Below are 15,254 nucleotides of genomic sequence, written 5' to 3' on the forward strand. Positions count from 1 at the left end.
TATCTGTGTGGGTCTATTAGTATGTATACCTTGGTCTTAAGGGGAGACTCTATTCCAGTGTTCTGTAATTGTGCAGTAAATTAGACTTGTCGCACTTAGATGGGGTTTTCACAGAGTCATCAGTGAGCCACCAAAGAACTTATTCTGAAATCCACTGTAATAGCTATTTGTTTTAGGATTGACTCTTTGCTATTTGAATATGTCTTTCCTTTTGTTTTCATTATAAATGTATTACACACATTTCTGGGTCAAGATTAAAATAATGTCCAACTAACTGAGCTGATTTGGCACTGTGACACACACAATTCTAAAGTGGCTGTGCTCTGAAACTCTTGCCCAGAGATCTAAAATGGCCAGCTGAAATTCTCTTGACTTTGTGATTTCTTCATCTGCACACTGGGCAGGGTGTTTCACTCCTACAGAGAAGGCTGTGACCATCAATTAGGTATTTGTTTAAATGCCTGTGATAGCTTGAAAGAATGACCTTTTATAAAAACAGGATACATTGTATTTATCCTTGCAGTATTTTCTTGATTCTAATTATAACTAACTTTTTTCTAACTGGAAGAAGGAGAACAGAAGAAGGGAAATGTGAGCACAGAAAGTGGTCCTTATTTCCATCACAAAAAGATTTTACAGAGCTGTGGGAGAATGTCACACTACTGCCTAGACTGATCCTGGGTGGGTCTAGTATTAACTTACTGTGTAAACACGAGATAGCAGGTTCCTTCAGAACCTCCTCAACAGTGGAAAAGGAGTAGTTGGTATATCCTAAGTATGTAAACTTAAAACACAGGCGTTGTTACAACAAGGAGGATCTTTGTAGACTTCGTATGCTATTTCATCTTAAGTAAGAAAATGGAGATTTTAGGTTGTGGGTCACTTTCCAAACTGTAACTATTATTCTAATCTCATTACACTGATTATTGCTTGGCATGTGGGATGGTTGCAGGATGCTAAAAATCATCATTTCCAGAACCATTAATAAAATTAAAATAAATCTTAGTGAGCCATGCTGAGATTTTGACATCCCTTTTAATATGGCAAGGAAATACAATTTATTAGATTTAAGTTTCCTTCCATCTGTGTAATTAGGGTCCTTGTATCTCTTAGTGTTCTGGTGTTTAGAAGTAGATACTGGCCAACATAAGTGTAAATGAACAAAAACACATGCATAAGTAAACAAGTTATTGGAAAGATATAAGCTGACAATAAGGAAGAGACAAATAGGGAGATTCAGAAAGTTCCAGAGCAGCAGAACTCAGGGGATCCACACCAACAGAGCCAGAGGAGGCTACTCACAGTTCCAGGGTAGACAGAGCACCTAGCTCCTGCATCTTGTCATCTCAAGAAAAGCTTAATATTTTAGAGCCAGAGGATCTGACTAGGCTGTCCAGAGAGGTAGGCCTCTACCTATGTTTGGTGAAGAAGTATGGATAGGGAATAAATGGAATATTTTGATTGACAGAGTGCTAAGATCGCTCAAGATGCATATGGAAGGAAAAAATTGCTTATCCAAAATTAAAATAAACCAACAAACAGCCCTCCCCCAGCCTAAAGAAGCCAACAAGAATAATAAAAAAAAAACACAGGAAAAAAGAGCCTAGTTGCCAAAAGAGGCCAGAACAGATGCAGATGTGTGTCCTGAAAGAGCTTCGTGTCTGCAGCTTTCCCCCTGGAAAGGGACTAAGAATCAAGCTGGTTGTTGGCATGAAGTCTTAGTGGATACTTTTTGCTACTTTGGTCATCCCGTTATATTTAGATTTTCATACCTCATTCAAATCATCATACACAGTGGTAATAATGGTAATAATGGTTTTATTCAGTTTGGTTACACAGATTCATTGACTCATTGACCAATTTGTTATATGGCTATGAACTTTCCAAAGGGAAACCAGAGATTTACTTATTATTACATATGTTACATGACAGAACTGTGGCTTCCTATATCAGAAGGTGGACTGGAGATCAATGTCTCCATGTCTCTTCCTTTTCTTACCTCACCCTTTCCAAGTGCATGAGCTGGAAGACCTACCCCTAAATGAGCAAGAAAATGAGATTGGAAAAGAATTAGGCTGAAGACAGAGTCTATCTCATTAACAATTAGCTTCCTTGTTTGGCTTACTGGGGCCAACAGTAAGAATATGGTCACAGCTTTAGAATATAGGGAACATATCTACTTAGGTATAGAGATAGCCTCTTGATTTTAAAAGCAAGCATTGTGGACAAATCTGTGCTAAATAAATATGAACACTCACTGTGGGAAATAATAAATACGTAAATATGTGTATCTAGCTTCTTAGCTTAACTTAGTTGGAGTTATTTTTTTTCTAAATGTATGACATCATAAAAACTGAAAACCTGATTGCAGTAGGCCACACCAAATAATTGAGTACTGTCAAGTTGTAGAGCTAAGGGAACCGGAAGAGAGTTGGTATGTGATCTATAGAGGCCAAGCGGCCCTTCTAGGAATAGTGTCTTCTGTCTGAGTTTAAACTTCTGAAAGCATTAAAATCAGGAAAACCTTTTATGTTAGGAGTAATTTCTGCATCTTCAAATTATCTAAGTTTCTCAGATTCTTTTGGGGGAACGTTTGGGAAATTAAAAAAAGCTACTTATAATAATATTCACATATATAGTTTTACTTTTCTTGAATTTGTAATTCTAAGTCTGAAAAGAAAAGAACAGAATTCTATTTTTGTATAGACAGGTTAGGTGTTTGTTGAGCTCACAATAAAAGTATAAAACTAGTGAATATCAAAAATTGCACAGACTTTATACACCTGACTGTGGATTCTGTTCATTGTTTTACCTGCAGATTTTGATTTTATGGTTTTCTATTGCATTCATGTCTGAAAGGCTTACATTTTCATCTGTTTTTAAAAACTTCTTAAAGCCAGCTTCCAGAGAACTCCCACTCAGTGAACCAACTCAGTTCAGAAGGAATTTCAGAAGTGAGGACAACATCTTTCTATCATTGATGTGAGCATGCTCTGAGCTACTTCACCAGTCGTAAGTCTTTCCGTGGGCAAACGAAGTAAGTCATCCTAGACACTGTGCGCCTCGGTGACTGAGGCTTTACAAAGGTGCCTCAGGGGGAAGCATAATTACTTAACCAAAGAATGTTATCTTTTAACAAAATGGTAGATTAAAGAGTAGTTACCACGCATGTATGTATGTATGTATGTATGTATGTATGTATGTATGTATTTAAAGAATGTTCAACACACAACTTGTAAACAGACAGGCTACTTTAAACAGACTAGTGAAATACTTTAATGACTCCTGGGCTGGTTCTCTATATAACACACGGACCTGGGGATATTAGACTGTTGACTATCTAAAAGTGGTGGTTTTATTCTTCTGAGTTAGCAGATAATTCATTTTGATATGAATGCTTTTCTAGACACGATTCCTTCTTAGAAATTGAGTTAATATTGTATATTTTGGTTTTTTTTTCATGTCAAATACAGTTTCTGAAACTTTCTTTTTATTTTTCATATTCTAGAGTTTCCCCAAGGAAATCCTTTTGATCTAGAATTCCTCCCAGGTACTATGAAATGATATATCTTAGGTGACACACCATGCATGTTTAGCTTAGCTTGCTTAGTTTCCTTGGCTTGATGGTTCTAGAATCTTTGCACTTGGTTGCCTCTGGGGTGAGTTTGTATAAAACCAGATTGGGTCAGTCAATCAGTAAACTCAGTGTTCCACCTGGATTCCAGGAAGAGCTGCCAAGGCTGGCCCCAAGTTTTCATTCAGAGGCGGAGTGTGCAAAGGTGCTAGGTTTTTCTCACAGGCTTATCGTGTGTGAATCTAAGTCTTCTTCATTCTTTAGGAAACTAATTCTAATCTTCTGATTTATATTTTTGATAAATTTAGTTTAAAGTGCTTTGTAAAAGATGTTTTTAAAAGTCATATTTCGTGTATTGTTTACATATACAATGTGTATACAATAGCTAAGCATGTTGATTAAGAGGGAACATGCCCTCATTTCTGGTCAGTATTTCCATCATGGAAATCAGATATTTTATGAGCTGTAAAAGACTGAAATACTTTGGGGACAGGCAACGAGCACACTATCAACAATTAGAAGATAGCATCCAAGGTTGGGATGTGGCCTAGCATGTGTAAGACCCCAAGCTTGATTCCTAGCATCATATGTGTACATAGCTATCTGCACATAACTGACCATTAGAAGTGCTTCCCGCAGCTTCTTAAACTGTGAGTTACCATTCTATATCGGGTAGGTAACTGAATGTGGGATTTCTGAAGGTACCAACTTAATACTAAGTTAAAATTATGTGCATAACCAATCTATTGTGTTACCAGAAGCATTACCCCATTCTGTGCTTTGTGTGACTGCATTTCAGGCTTGGTTTCTGGAAGCTTCCTACTGTGTGTATACAACACCCCAGCTTACCAAGGACTGCAGCCTGAAACACCCAGGCTCATATTCAAAACTACTATGTATTATCAATTGCAGCCCTTTTACTATACACCCAAAGCTTTCTGTTTTCATAGAAGCAAATGATTTAATTATCTTTAATATTTTTCTGTGCATCTTCAGATTGTATTGTTAGACTGTATGCTTTAAAAGATTACTATTTGAGTGGCTGACAAGTAAAAAAAATTTTTTTAAATGAATTTTACTTTGGGCTTAGGACAGAAATTCCACAATTTCTGAAATGGCTCTATTAAGACCTCTGTCATTTTTATCTATTTCTGAGAAGTGCCGTCCTCAGCACTGGTATGTGTAAAATCAAATTATCAATCTTTGAAAATACTGAAGATATTGTATGTCCTGCATTATCAAATATTTAGCCAAGATTTAGTTCTTTTTGTAAATTAAATTAAGCACATTTATCTCATGAATATGCAAAAAACTTTCATATTTAATTTTTCTTATATTTTAAAATAAACTTCTTTATGATTGATTACAAGTGAATGCTCAGTTTGTGGACCTTTTACATATACTGATGTACCTTAGAATCTCGTGGGCAAATGCTATCACAGTGGACAAAGAATCTCTTGGCTATATTACCTCAAACGATCCTTTGACAAGAAGTAAATCATTACTTGTTCATGTTGGTTCCTGCTCAACTGTTTTTAGTGGAACATTGTGTTTAAAAGCAGGAGCAACGAAGATAGAAAATGCTGGATCAAACCTTCCAGTATTCCTTCCTGGCCATGAGATATGAAACAGTTATATCACCAGTTTCCTTATCTGTAACATATTATAGTGATGACTACTTCATAAAGAGATGACAGTGTTTAGTATACAGCCTGGAGAAACTGAGTGCAATACATGGTATTTTGCTTGTGAAAACATTGAATTTGTTTTGTTACTAAATGTATTTACTCACTTAAAAATTACTTCTTACAAAAATCCTTAGATTTTATTATCAGTTAACTGATATCAGTTAAGAACATGGCAGACACTGGTGGCTGTTTTAAAATATTAGGAATCACTCAAAAAATAATGTATAAATTCTCAGAACATGCCAGGCAGTGGTAGCACATGCCTTTAATCCCAGCCCTTGGGAGGCAGAGGCAGGTGGATTTCTGAGTTCGAGGCCAGCCTGGTCTACAGAGTGAGTACCAGGACAGCCAGGACGACACAGAGAAACCCTGTCTCGGAAAAACAAAACAAAAGAAAACAAACAAACAAACAAACAAAAATTCTCAGAACACAGTTGCAAATTTCATTCAGAGTCTTAATAAATATGCTATGCATTTATTCTTTATTCTAAATGTATGACTTACAGTGTGTATTCTGCTTTCAGTCTCTAAAACCAAAAAATTCTGATGACAAGGTAATTTTCTGTTATTCAGAAGAGAAAGAATGTAATAGGCTTGTTTTTCTGTTGTTGGATATTTAGTTTCTTTACAAAGAAAAAATTACAATTTTTTCATTATGAAAAACATCATTGCCATAAACATTTTTCTATAAGTGTATTTAAAAGTATAATTAATATTGTATTCAATATATGAATATTTTAAAAGGAATTTAATGTAAGTGCTTTTCTGAAAACTTGTAACAATTTATCTGTACTTCAGTATTTTCTAATAGATTTGTCATCTTCAAATCACAACTTTTAGAAGTTTTGACCTATTCTGAAGGGGATGGCTAGAGATCCTGATTTCCTTGCCCAGCTCCCAGGCTGAGCAAAACCTGGAAAGAGGAAGGAGTTCTTGAACCCCGAGACTGATGAGAAGCTCAGCACATAGGGCTGCTTTACATATGTGTGTATGCTGTTTCCCTGACTAGAACTTCATCAGTAATAACAAAATTCACTCAGTAGCTCATTAAATAAAGCATTTTGTTCAATAACACACATACACACACACACACACACACAGAAAGAGAGAGAGAGAGAGAGAGAGAGAGAGAGAGAGAGAGAGAGAGAGAGAGTTTTGACCTATTAATAACAAAAATACAAATGGACAAATTCTATGGCATATCTTGAATCAAATAAATATTTTACTTCTGAATGAATTTTAAGTGTTAGCAGAACATGGAGGAGTCTAAGAAAATGGATAATTGCTAGAACAGAAGAGCTATTCAGGTTTATGCCCTCATTCTAAATGTGAGAGGCCACCAAGGATGACAAAATGGATCCTATTATTTGCACATCTACTGAATCCTTTACATGAATTGTATTTTCTTTGTTCAATATTCACAAATGTCTTTTTAGCCACTGTATGTTTACTGGACATAATGGACATTTGGCCCGTGGAACATATTACACATGCATCTGACTTCAAGATTCAGTCATTGGTTCTTCAAATATATTTTTTTCAAGTCCCAAATGGCTGTTGGACCTCATCCTGAGAACATCAGTGAGAAAAAGAAGTTACATATTGATGGGGGAAGACAACAATGCATAAGATCAAAACATTTCACCATATATTTGGAGGTAATCAGTGATACTGGAAATAGAGTGAAAAACAAGGTAGAGTGGGGATGTGAGTGGTAGATCACACTTGCGCATGTGTTTTCAGAGACATGAATTTGAAGGAGGTGAGGAGTTTTGTGGGTGTCTGGGGCAAATGGTTTCTAGGATGTCTACTTCTGGGGGGTTCAGGTATATCTGGCTGACTGGTATATTGTAAAAAGACTGTGACTTGTATTTAAAAACAGAGAAAGATAGGACTGAAGATATAGCTCAATAATAGACTTTTTTACCTAACAGAAAGAAGACCATGATTTCTATCCCTAGAAAAAACAAAACAGAATAAACTAACCATGCTGCTCGAGATCTGAGAGCTTTTACAAGAAACAACAACTTGTCACAGGTCACATGAGGCACTAAAGGGGAGGGAGAGAATGCTGCAAGTTGGCCTTTGTTTAAATCTGGCTCTATACAGCAACATTTAATTATCATAAGGTATATCACAGTGGAGCAGACTCACATAAACACCAGGAGATATGGACAGTGTCATTTAGGGTAGACAGAAAAGTCATAATGGCCACTCAACCCCAAGAGCCCAGGAAGCTCGACTCTTAGCACCTGGCATTCTCTGCTTGCTACAAACTTCAGACTACTAAGAATGTCATCTGGATGGGTGACCTGCTTAACTGTACTCGTGACCTGTGTGCACAAATTTCCAATGTCTGTCAGCTCTAATCACTGAAGCTGAAGAGTTGCAAAGAGTATTTCCTTGTTCATTTTTTTCCTTCACTCTGCCTCATTCTCTGCAGGACTGAGGATGTTTGGTCTTTGATGGACAGTTCTTGCCTTTCTGGGTAGCCAGTTTGCTGGGGCAGAGTCTGATGGGCAGAAGGGATTCCTGAAAGGTGTTTGGCTATGATGCCAAATCATAAACTATAAATCCATTACATCCCGTTTTCATATTGGATAGGCAGTGAAATGGTATTACCTGTGTCTGCAGTGTAAAGGGAAATCGATACGTGTTGCTTCTTTATTTAATGAATATTCTCTCTCAGGCCTCAGCTGTTGTCACACTTCAACATTTTACATCAGCATGATAAACAAAACAAAACAAAGAAAAACACAACAACAACCTTTTAAAAAGTGTGGGATAATCTTGGATCTTTAGAGGGTGGTTTCTCATAACACTCAGTGTGTACAATTTTAAACCAGTCATTTGTTATTCTGGCTAAAAAGGCATGTACAATCAGGACTGTATAAAGAGAGTAAAAGATTCCTCTAAACAAAGTGTTAGTGAACAAAGGCTTATTCTACCACCTGCCAGGATTTCTGAAACTGTAGTTAATGGAGATGTTAGAGCCACATTCTGCTTTCAATTTTATATAAGTTATAAATGTGACCTTAAGTCACTTAATGTCTTCAACTCATTGACATAAGTATCTTAAGTAAGAAGAATGCATTTTGTTTTGCACATAACTTTATGGCAATTATTAACATTAAAATTTATCATATTTATATGCAGGTGCTTTGGTAACCAAGTCAGTAACATTGAATTATTATTGTGGTAGAACTTAACGATTATAGGTCCTTCTGTTAATATTGACACTGAGGGGCAATTTTTCTGTTTTTCACAATTTTACCTTTTGAAACACAGGGAGCATATTATCTGAACCATAATAATCAAAATTTATAGAAGAATGAATAGTAGCCTAGAATATTTTAGTAGATGCTAAGTAGCAATTGTGCAGGAGTATTCTTGGTCTTCCTACAAAGCCTCTCTTAGCTGTACAGTCCCAGACAGAAGCATGAGCAGTGGTGAAGTGGGTTGCTCACATTTCTGGAATGTTCTTTTCATGCTCTTCATCTGAACTTATGAATCCCTCAGGTTTTGATTCTAATTAGAGTACTGCTTTCTTTCTTTCTCTTTAAAGCTTAATAGAAACCAGCAAATATACTGGATAGTTCATAGAAAAGGCCCTGGTTCTCCATATGCAGCTGACTCTCAAAGCAACTTTCAATGTTTTTTATTCTACATTTGAAGATAAAAAGTGAATCTACAGAAACTGTATTTGAGCATGTATTACAGAAGTGGTATACATTGCTACTGTTTTGTTCTTTGTTAATTTGCTCGCCACTAACTAATATAAATGCTCATTTTGAAACTAACTATAGATGGTGCAAAAATATTTCTAGGATCACAACTGAAGGCATATGGACACCATAGTTGTATAGCTATGGATATCATACCTATCTGAGTTGAAGACAAGTGGAGATTGCTGAAATTTGGCTCACTGAACAGTTGGGTTAAAGACACATCATGGATTGTTTGGATATGTCTGTACACTTGGAATTTCTCTGAGCAATTAAATGGTGCTGTGTACAAGTACTATGTATCAGGCTAGTAGAACTCAGGTGCCAGTTCTTTTTCAAGATACCAAGACCCAGGGAGTGGTATTGGTGATCTTAGCTAGATCTCAGGGACAACATGGGAGTCAAACACGACATAAATGGAAGCTGAGTGATGTATTAAACCATGTCCTGTTTCCTAGACAAATTTAGCTTAGTCAAAGTACTTGAGTACATATGGGATGCTGTCTAGCCCAGTGTTAGGCAAGCCCACTGATATTATGGAAATAGGCCTAAGTATCTCCAAAGTTCTCAGTTTTTCTAGGTATTCATTATCATGTTAGATGTGAATCGTCAGGAGTTCTTAGGATTACAGTGCATCAGATTCACCTGTAGAGTTTCAGAGCACAGGTTCCTTGGTCTTCCCCACAGTTTCTGCCCAGGCTAGGTGAGGTAGATAGTACATGTTTCATAGGTGCCCTATATTTTGTGACCTTCTGGAACCAGCTTATCTCCACATATACATTTTATAAGTAACCCAATCCAACTGTATACACCAATAATTGTGAATGAACTGCCAGTCTCCCCTTTTACCCCATAGAACAATTAATGAATTAGTAGATAGGAAAACTTTCAAAAACGACCAATGGCAATCATACACAAAGGGTTCTTCTACCTTTTGCTTTCAAGAAGTAGAGGCCCTGTTGAGAGATACACACAAGTATTTTGATATTATGTTAAATCAAATCAGATCAGAAAGAATTAAGAGTTGGAAAGTTAAAGTCTTTTTTCTCTTTCTTTCTTCACATTCCAGTAAGTTTGTTTCATATGTTTTAAAAATTATTCTCTATGCACGTCTGTGAGCCTTATCAATTTAATTTTCTGATGAGAAACAGAAATTAAGAAGTTCAGGGCTTGTTTTAATATCAGAGTTAGTAAATGATCAAGCTAGAATCTGAATCAAGATTTGCCAACCACAACGCTATACTCTTTGTAAATGATGGTGCTTTTCATGGAGAAAGAAGGAAAAATGAAAATGGTGTTCACAAAACTCTGAGTGATCACTAGGTATAATACAAGTATTTCTTACTGTATTAATGCCGCTGAACTACTTCTTGTCCTGAGTTTAGATTCTAAAGTTAGGGCCTGGTGGTGAATTCCAGTCAGTGAAAATTACCTTAGACATTGCTGTATCACCCATATATATCCCTAGGACATGCCCATGCCAGGAGAGCCACTTAGGAACAAAGGCTAGCTGAAGCAATGCCAGATTTACATTTCTGCTCTCGTTTAGGGAATGTCATTATTACTGTGTATTTGCTGTGTATAGGTGGTTTGATGTAAATCTAGTTTCAGTTAATATCAGTTAAAATTTACCCTCTGTACTTAATATGATAGGGACATTGCTTGTTTAGTTTTTAGCTCTCAGGCTGTCAGGGTGAAGTATTTCATCCACCACCCTTGTTGTCCCCAGAAAGACCATGTTGTAGAATGTAGGGAACAGAACTATAAATTGGAGAATTGCTTCCCTGATCCCAGTTGACGTGCATGTGTGTGCCTGTCATGATGCATGTGGCTTGCAATCTCTGCACTGGCCAAACAGTGCCTTCGTGCTGGTGAGGTTACCAGCCTCCCTCACCACGTGGTCTTTCCTTCCACTCCAGCCTCACTTCCTCTCTCATGTCCATCTCACTTTTTGCCTCTTTCCTTCAAGGCTCCCTACTGCCCACTTTTTTTTTTTCTGAGCTCCTGCTGGAGCTCATCAGCATCTAGGGATCATCTAGAGAATTTGCATAATTAAGTCTGTAAGTAAGAAACAAACTCTTACTGTAGAAAGCATTTAGGACCATGTGACTGTTTTAGTGTAAACACAATAAACACATCTTTGTTAAAGTAAAAATTAGTTCTTTGGCTTTTAAAGTTGTCAGAGCAACTGTTAAAATTTTAAAGCTTGAAGGCTGATTCAGGGATTGATCCCTAGCAATGGAGGTGGGGAGTAAAAAGAGTATTTGCAAATATCAATTTAAAGAAGGGTTCAAAATGACTGCTTAGTTCATATCATATATAATTGCTATTTTATTTGTATAATTCCTCTTTCAATTTTTTTTTTTTTTTTTTTGCAATTGTCCCCCACCCCACAGCCCGATTCTAATGACTGGTGTTATACTTGTCTTGAACTGGGTAATGGCATCTGCTTGTTTGAACAATTCAAAAGTTTGAGTCCAGAAGTTTGGCTTTGGAAGCTCTTTAAATGTTAATTCTTCCCTGGAAAGTGTCCTGAGCTTTGAAGACAACCATTATCACCCAGCTATTTCTATTGGTAGAAATGAGCAGCCTGAGATGTTCTCCAGTTACTCTCCAGGAACAATGGGAGGACTCAAGCGAGTCACTGATGAGGAATAACATCAGATGGCCACATCTTCATCCACCCACTCTCGGTATGTGAAGCTAAAAGAAGGCAGTGGTGAGAGTTAATATATGACTCTCAACTAATACATTTGGTTGAGAGAAAATGAAGACATTGTTTTATTTGTTTGTTTTTTTTTTTGTTTTTTTGAGACAGGGTTTCTCTGTATAGTCCTGGCTGTCCTAGAACTCACTTTGTAGACCAGGCTGGCCTCGAACTCAGAAATCCGCCTGCCTCTGCCTCCCAAGTGCTGCAACACCACCGCCCGGCTAACATTGTTTTAGACTGTATTGGCAAAGGAATATTTTAGCAAAACATAACACCCAAAGTATCAATGGTTAACCTACACTTTACTTAGAGTTATATAAACTTGTTGGTTAGGGGCTCTCTCTGTGGGGACTCCACATTCCCTGTCTTCTCTCTCTTATTACACTTCCTCTCAGTATTTGGGATTTAGAGTTTGTCCCCCAATAGGAAGGGAGCTAAGATTATGAATTGGCTTTTAAATACTTCTTTCTCAGAAGGACTGTTTGTCCCAAACCTTTGGGTAAATTTTTCAGTCCCTCTCAACTTCAGAAAACTTGGAGCATCTAAGAAAGCCAGAAAACCAGGATAGCATTAAAAATATTTATTACAGGTACCATAGCAAAATATTTCTCCAAGTCTTTGCCTGGGACACAGAGGTGTAACTAAAGATAGGTGTTTAAGCAGTGGGGTAATATATTTTAAAGATGACTGCTAATATTTTTACCCATAAACTTGCATGATAAACTTCCAAGAATTTTCTCATATACCATGTTGGCACAGAGACCACTCAAGGAAAACAGACTAATCCCCTTGTAGCCCAGAGTAAATAAATACTTTTTTATGAGATGTTTTATAAGGTAGTCAAGGACTTTGCATTACAGGCTCAGATTTGGATCCTACTAGGTATAAAATAGTCAAGTGCAAATTTATATGTTTCTAATTTTGTTTTGTTCAAGGCTTAGTGTAGAAATTAAAAAATAAATGAAATCAGAGTTCAGGAAACAATGATAAATCAGAAAGGGTATATGGGAAACTGGACATGTGTTGCAAAGGGTAAACTATAAATTGTCAAAAGACAGGAGTGGATCATTCATTTAACATATCCCCATGCATTATCCTGGCAGCAACACTGATATCACTCTTTCCTCATATGTCTGTGTATAGTCTTGCCTCTATATTTTCAAGGTAGCAGAAAGTAGTGTAATTGTGGGGAAAATTAAAAACAACCAAAGTACAAGTCTAAAACTTGTACTTTTATGACTGCAATGTAGGCTATCAAAATGACAGGGTGTCTGGAGGGGGATCCTTGCATGCACCCAGATTAAATGAGTCCATTAGTTGATTGTTTCTGGTATGAAGATAAGTAGAGAAAAGTATAATAATGCTGGCGTTTAAGTGGACCTAATTAGGCTTCAAGTTTAACACTCCATTAAGATGAATGGGGAAGGGTCACCCCTGTTCAGGCTGTGGCATTGTCTTAGTGTGTCTGGATATTGCCTCTGAAGACAACAATCTGTCAGCATACGTTCTCACAGTCACCCCTGGAAAGCAGACTGGAAATTTAATTCTTTTAAAATTAAATCTCAGGTTCTGGAGGCCGCAGTCAAATCCACAGGGAGACCTTAAATCCTCAAGTTCTGCAGCTGTATTAGTCATAAACAACAACAATAGTAATGATAATTCTTTCCCACGTCTACAGAAACTTGCAGGCGCATACTTCAGGGTTTCCCCGAATATGATCTGGTGAAACGGATAACCTCCAGTTTACCCCTGAAGGACGTCGGCTGTAGAAAGGGTGAGTGACTTGGCTCCAACTACAGCGCATGTCACTGCACAGCCAGAAATAACATCGCGGGACTATGTCGCTTTGTGGTCATAGTTTGTCATCTTTCACAAAAGGCAATAAGGTATAATGAATTCATGTGAACCTTGGGAAAGCCTGAGAATCGAGGTGCAGCACAGCATGAGGGACAGGTTTTGGGGGAATTGATGGTGTGAATCCTGCTCTCAGCCATGTGGAAATCTGGCTTGAGAGTGCGAACACGAGAAACGCTTCGGCCATAGGGTTAAGGTAAGGCACACGGACATAGCTTTGAATGTGGAACTCTGGGACCAGTTTTCTATTTGTCACCCAAACAGTTTGTCTTATGACTTTTAGTGATTGGTTTCAGAAACTGTTACCTGGAGAATGACAAAACAAACCAAATTAATCTTGAGAAGAATGTCGGGGTGCTGAACCTACTGATGGTGAAAGTTATCTACATCCACATCCTTGATTTTGATGTGATTACAAGTCTGGTACTTCACAACACTGCTTGTGTTGTAGACTTGGGAGATAGTACTGGATAAATACTTTTATCTTGCTGAGTTTCAGCGACTCAGTTTCAGAATCAGTGTGCCAGATATGCTCTGCTTATCAAAGGTCTGCGTTTTATGACTTTGTAAGATTGGAGGAGTTGTCTCTTGGTGTAGAATTGGTGCCACATAGAGCCAGTGTATGTCCATATCATCCTTAATTGGCTCTACTCGTGGAACTGCAAATTTTGGACCTGTTTATACAGACCTGGTTGTAATTTTTAAAGTGCTAGTATTTTTTTTTTTTAAATAGAAAATAAACCATGTGTGGGATCAATCCACCTTAGGAATTCAGATTGTATTTAAGAATAAGCAAGTCTGCCAGGTGTGGTGGTCAATGTCTTTAACTTCAGTACTCAGGAAGCAGAGGCAGGAGGATTTCTGAGTATGAGGCCAGCCTGGTGTATAGAGTTAGTTCTCGAACAGGGAGGGCTACATAGAGAAACCCTGTCTCAAAACAGAAAGCCGTTCTGTATCTGAGTAGTAGTAACACACACTCATGAGGCAGAGACAGGCAGATCTCTGAGGTGGGGTCTAGCCTGATCTACAGAGCAAGTTCCACACAGCTAGAGATACATAAAGAAACCTTGTCTTGAAAAACAAAGGCTCAGATAACAAGCACAGCCCCAGAACTGCTTTCTGTCTCATGCTGGGATTTTACATTTGATTCCTAATGGATAATGCTCAGTAGCCCGACCATTTCTAATTAGAGGTACTTGAAAATGGGGCATCTTCCCCAGCAGCTATTTTCTTGCGTTGTTGTTACTTCTTTCTGTCCTGTCTTGAAGTGTTCTCTTCCAGTTGCTTTTAAATCTGGACGCTGAATAAACAACATCTATTTTGCTTTGCTGTTTGACAACATCCAGATACCTTAAGCAAATGCTCACGTTAATCCTTTGGTTTTCTTGTTGTCATACACTGTAGACATAAGGAAGTCTTCAGAAATAACATAGTTACGAAGCTTTTCCTTAAACTTTAGAGTTACATGAGCTTAACTGGACTTTATACATGGTCAATGCTACTCCCTCATTACTCTCTGATAATTCCTATTATTTGAAAATAAATATTTGTATCATAAATGTATCTTTTCTCATAGCACATTTCAGTTTTTAAATTATTTTAGTTTTAGGAGACTATCAATTTAATTTGGGTTTATTTTAATTAATTTTGAGATCCATTTATAGTTTGCTTGACTCTGGAATTGGTCCTTCAATATCAGTTTC

General features: G+C 37.3%; 1 long non-coding RNA gene across 1 annotated transcript in view; it reads left to right on the plus strand.

Moving 5' to 3' along the window:
* The first annotated feature begins 6,729 nt into the window (after window positions 1–6,729).
* Window positions 6,730–15,254, plus strand: part of LOC116090142 — a 65,933-nt gene continuing 57,408 nt past the window's right edge. Inside the window, exons 1-3 of the long non-coding RNA XR_004118579.1 lie at window positions 6,730–6,920; window positions 11,384–11,680; window positions 13,376–13,471. This is a non-coding gene — a long non-coding RNA (uncharacterized LOC116090142). The remainder of the gene's footprint in view (window positions 6,921–11,383; window positions 11,681–13,375; window positions 13,472–15,254) is intronic.

Source organism: Mastomys coucha, unplaced genomic scaffold (genome assembly GCF_008632895.1).
Source record: "Mastomys coucha isolate ucsf_1 unplaced genomic scaffold, UCSF_Mcou_1 pScaffold15, whole genome shotgun sequence".
NCBI lineage: Eukaryota > Metazoa > Chordata > Mammalia > Rodentia > Muridae > Mastomys > Mastomys coucha.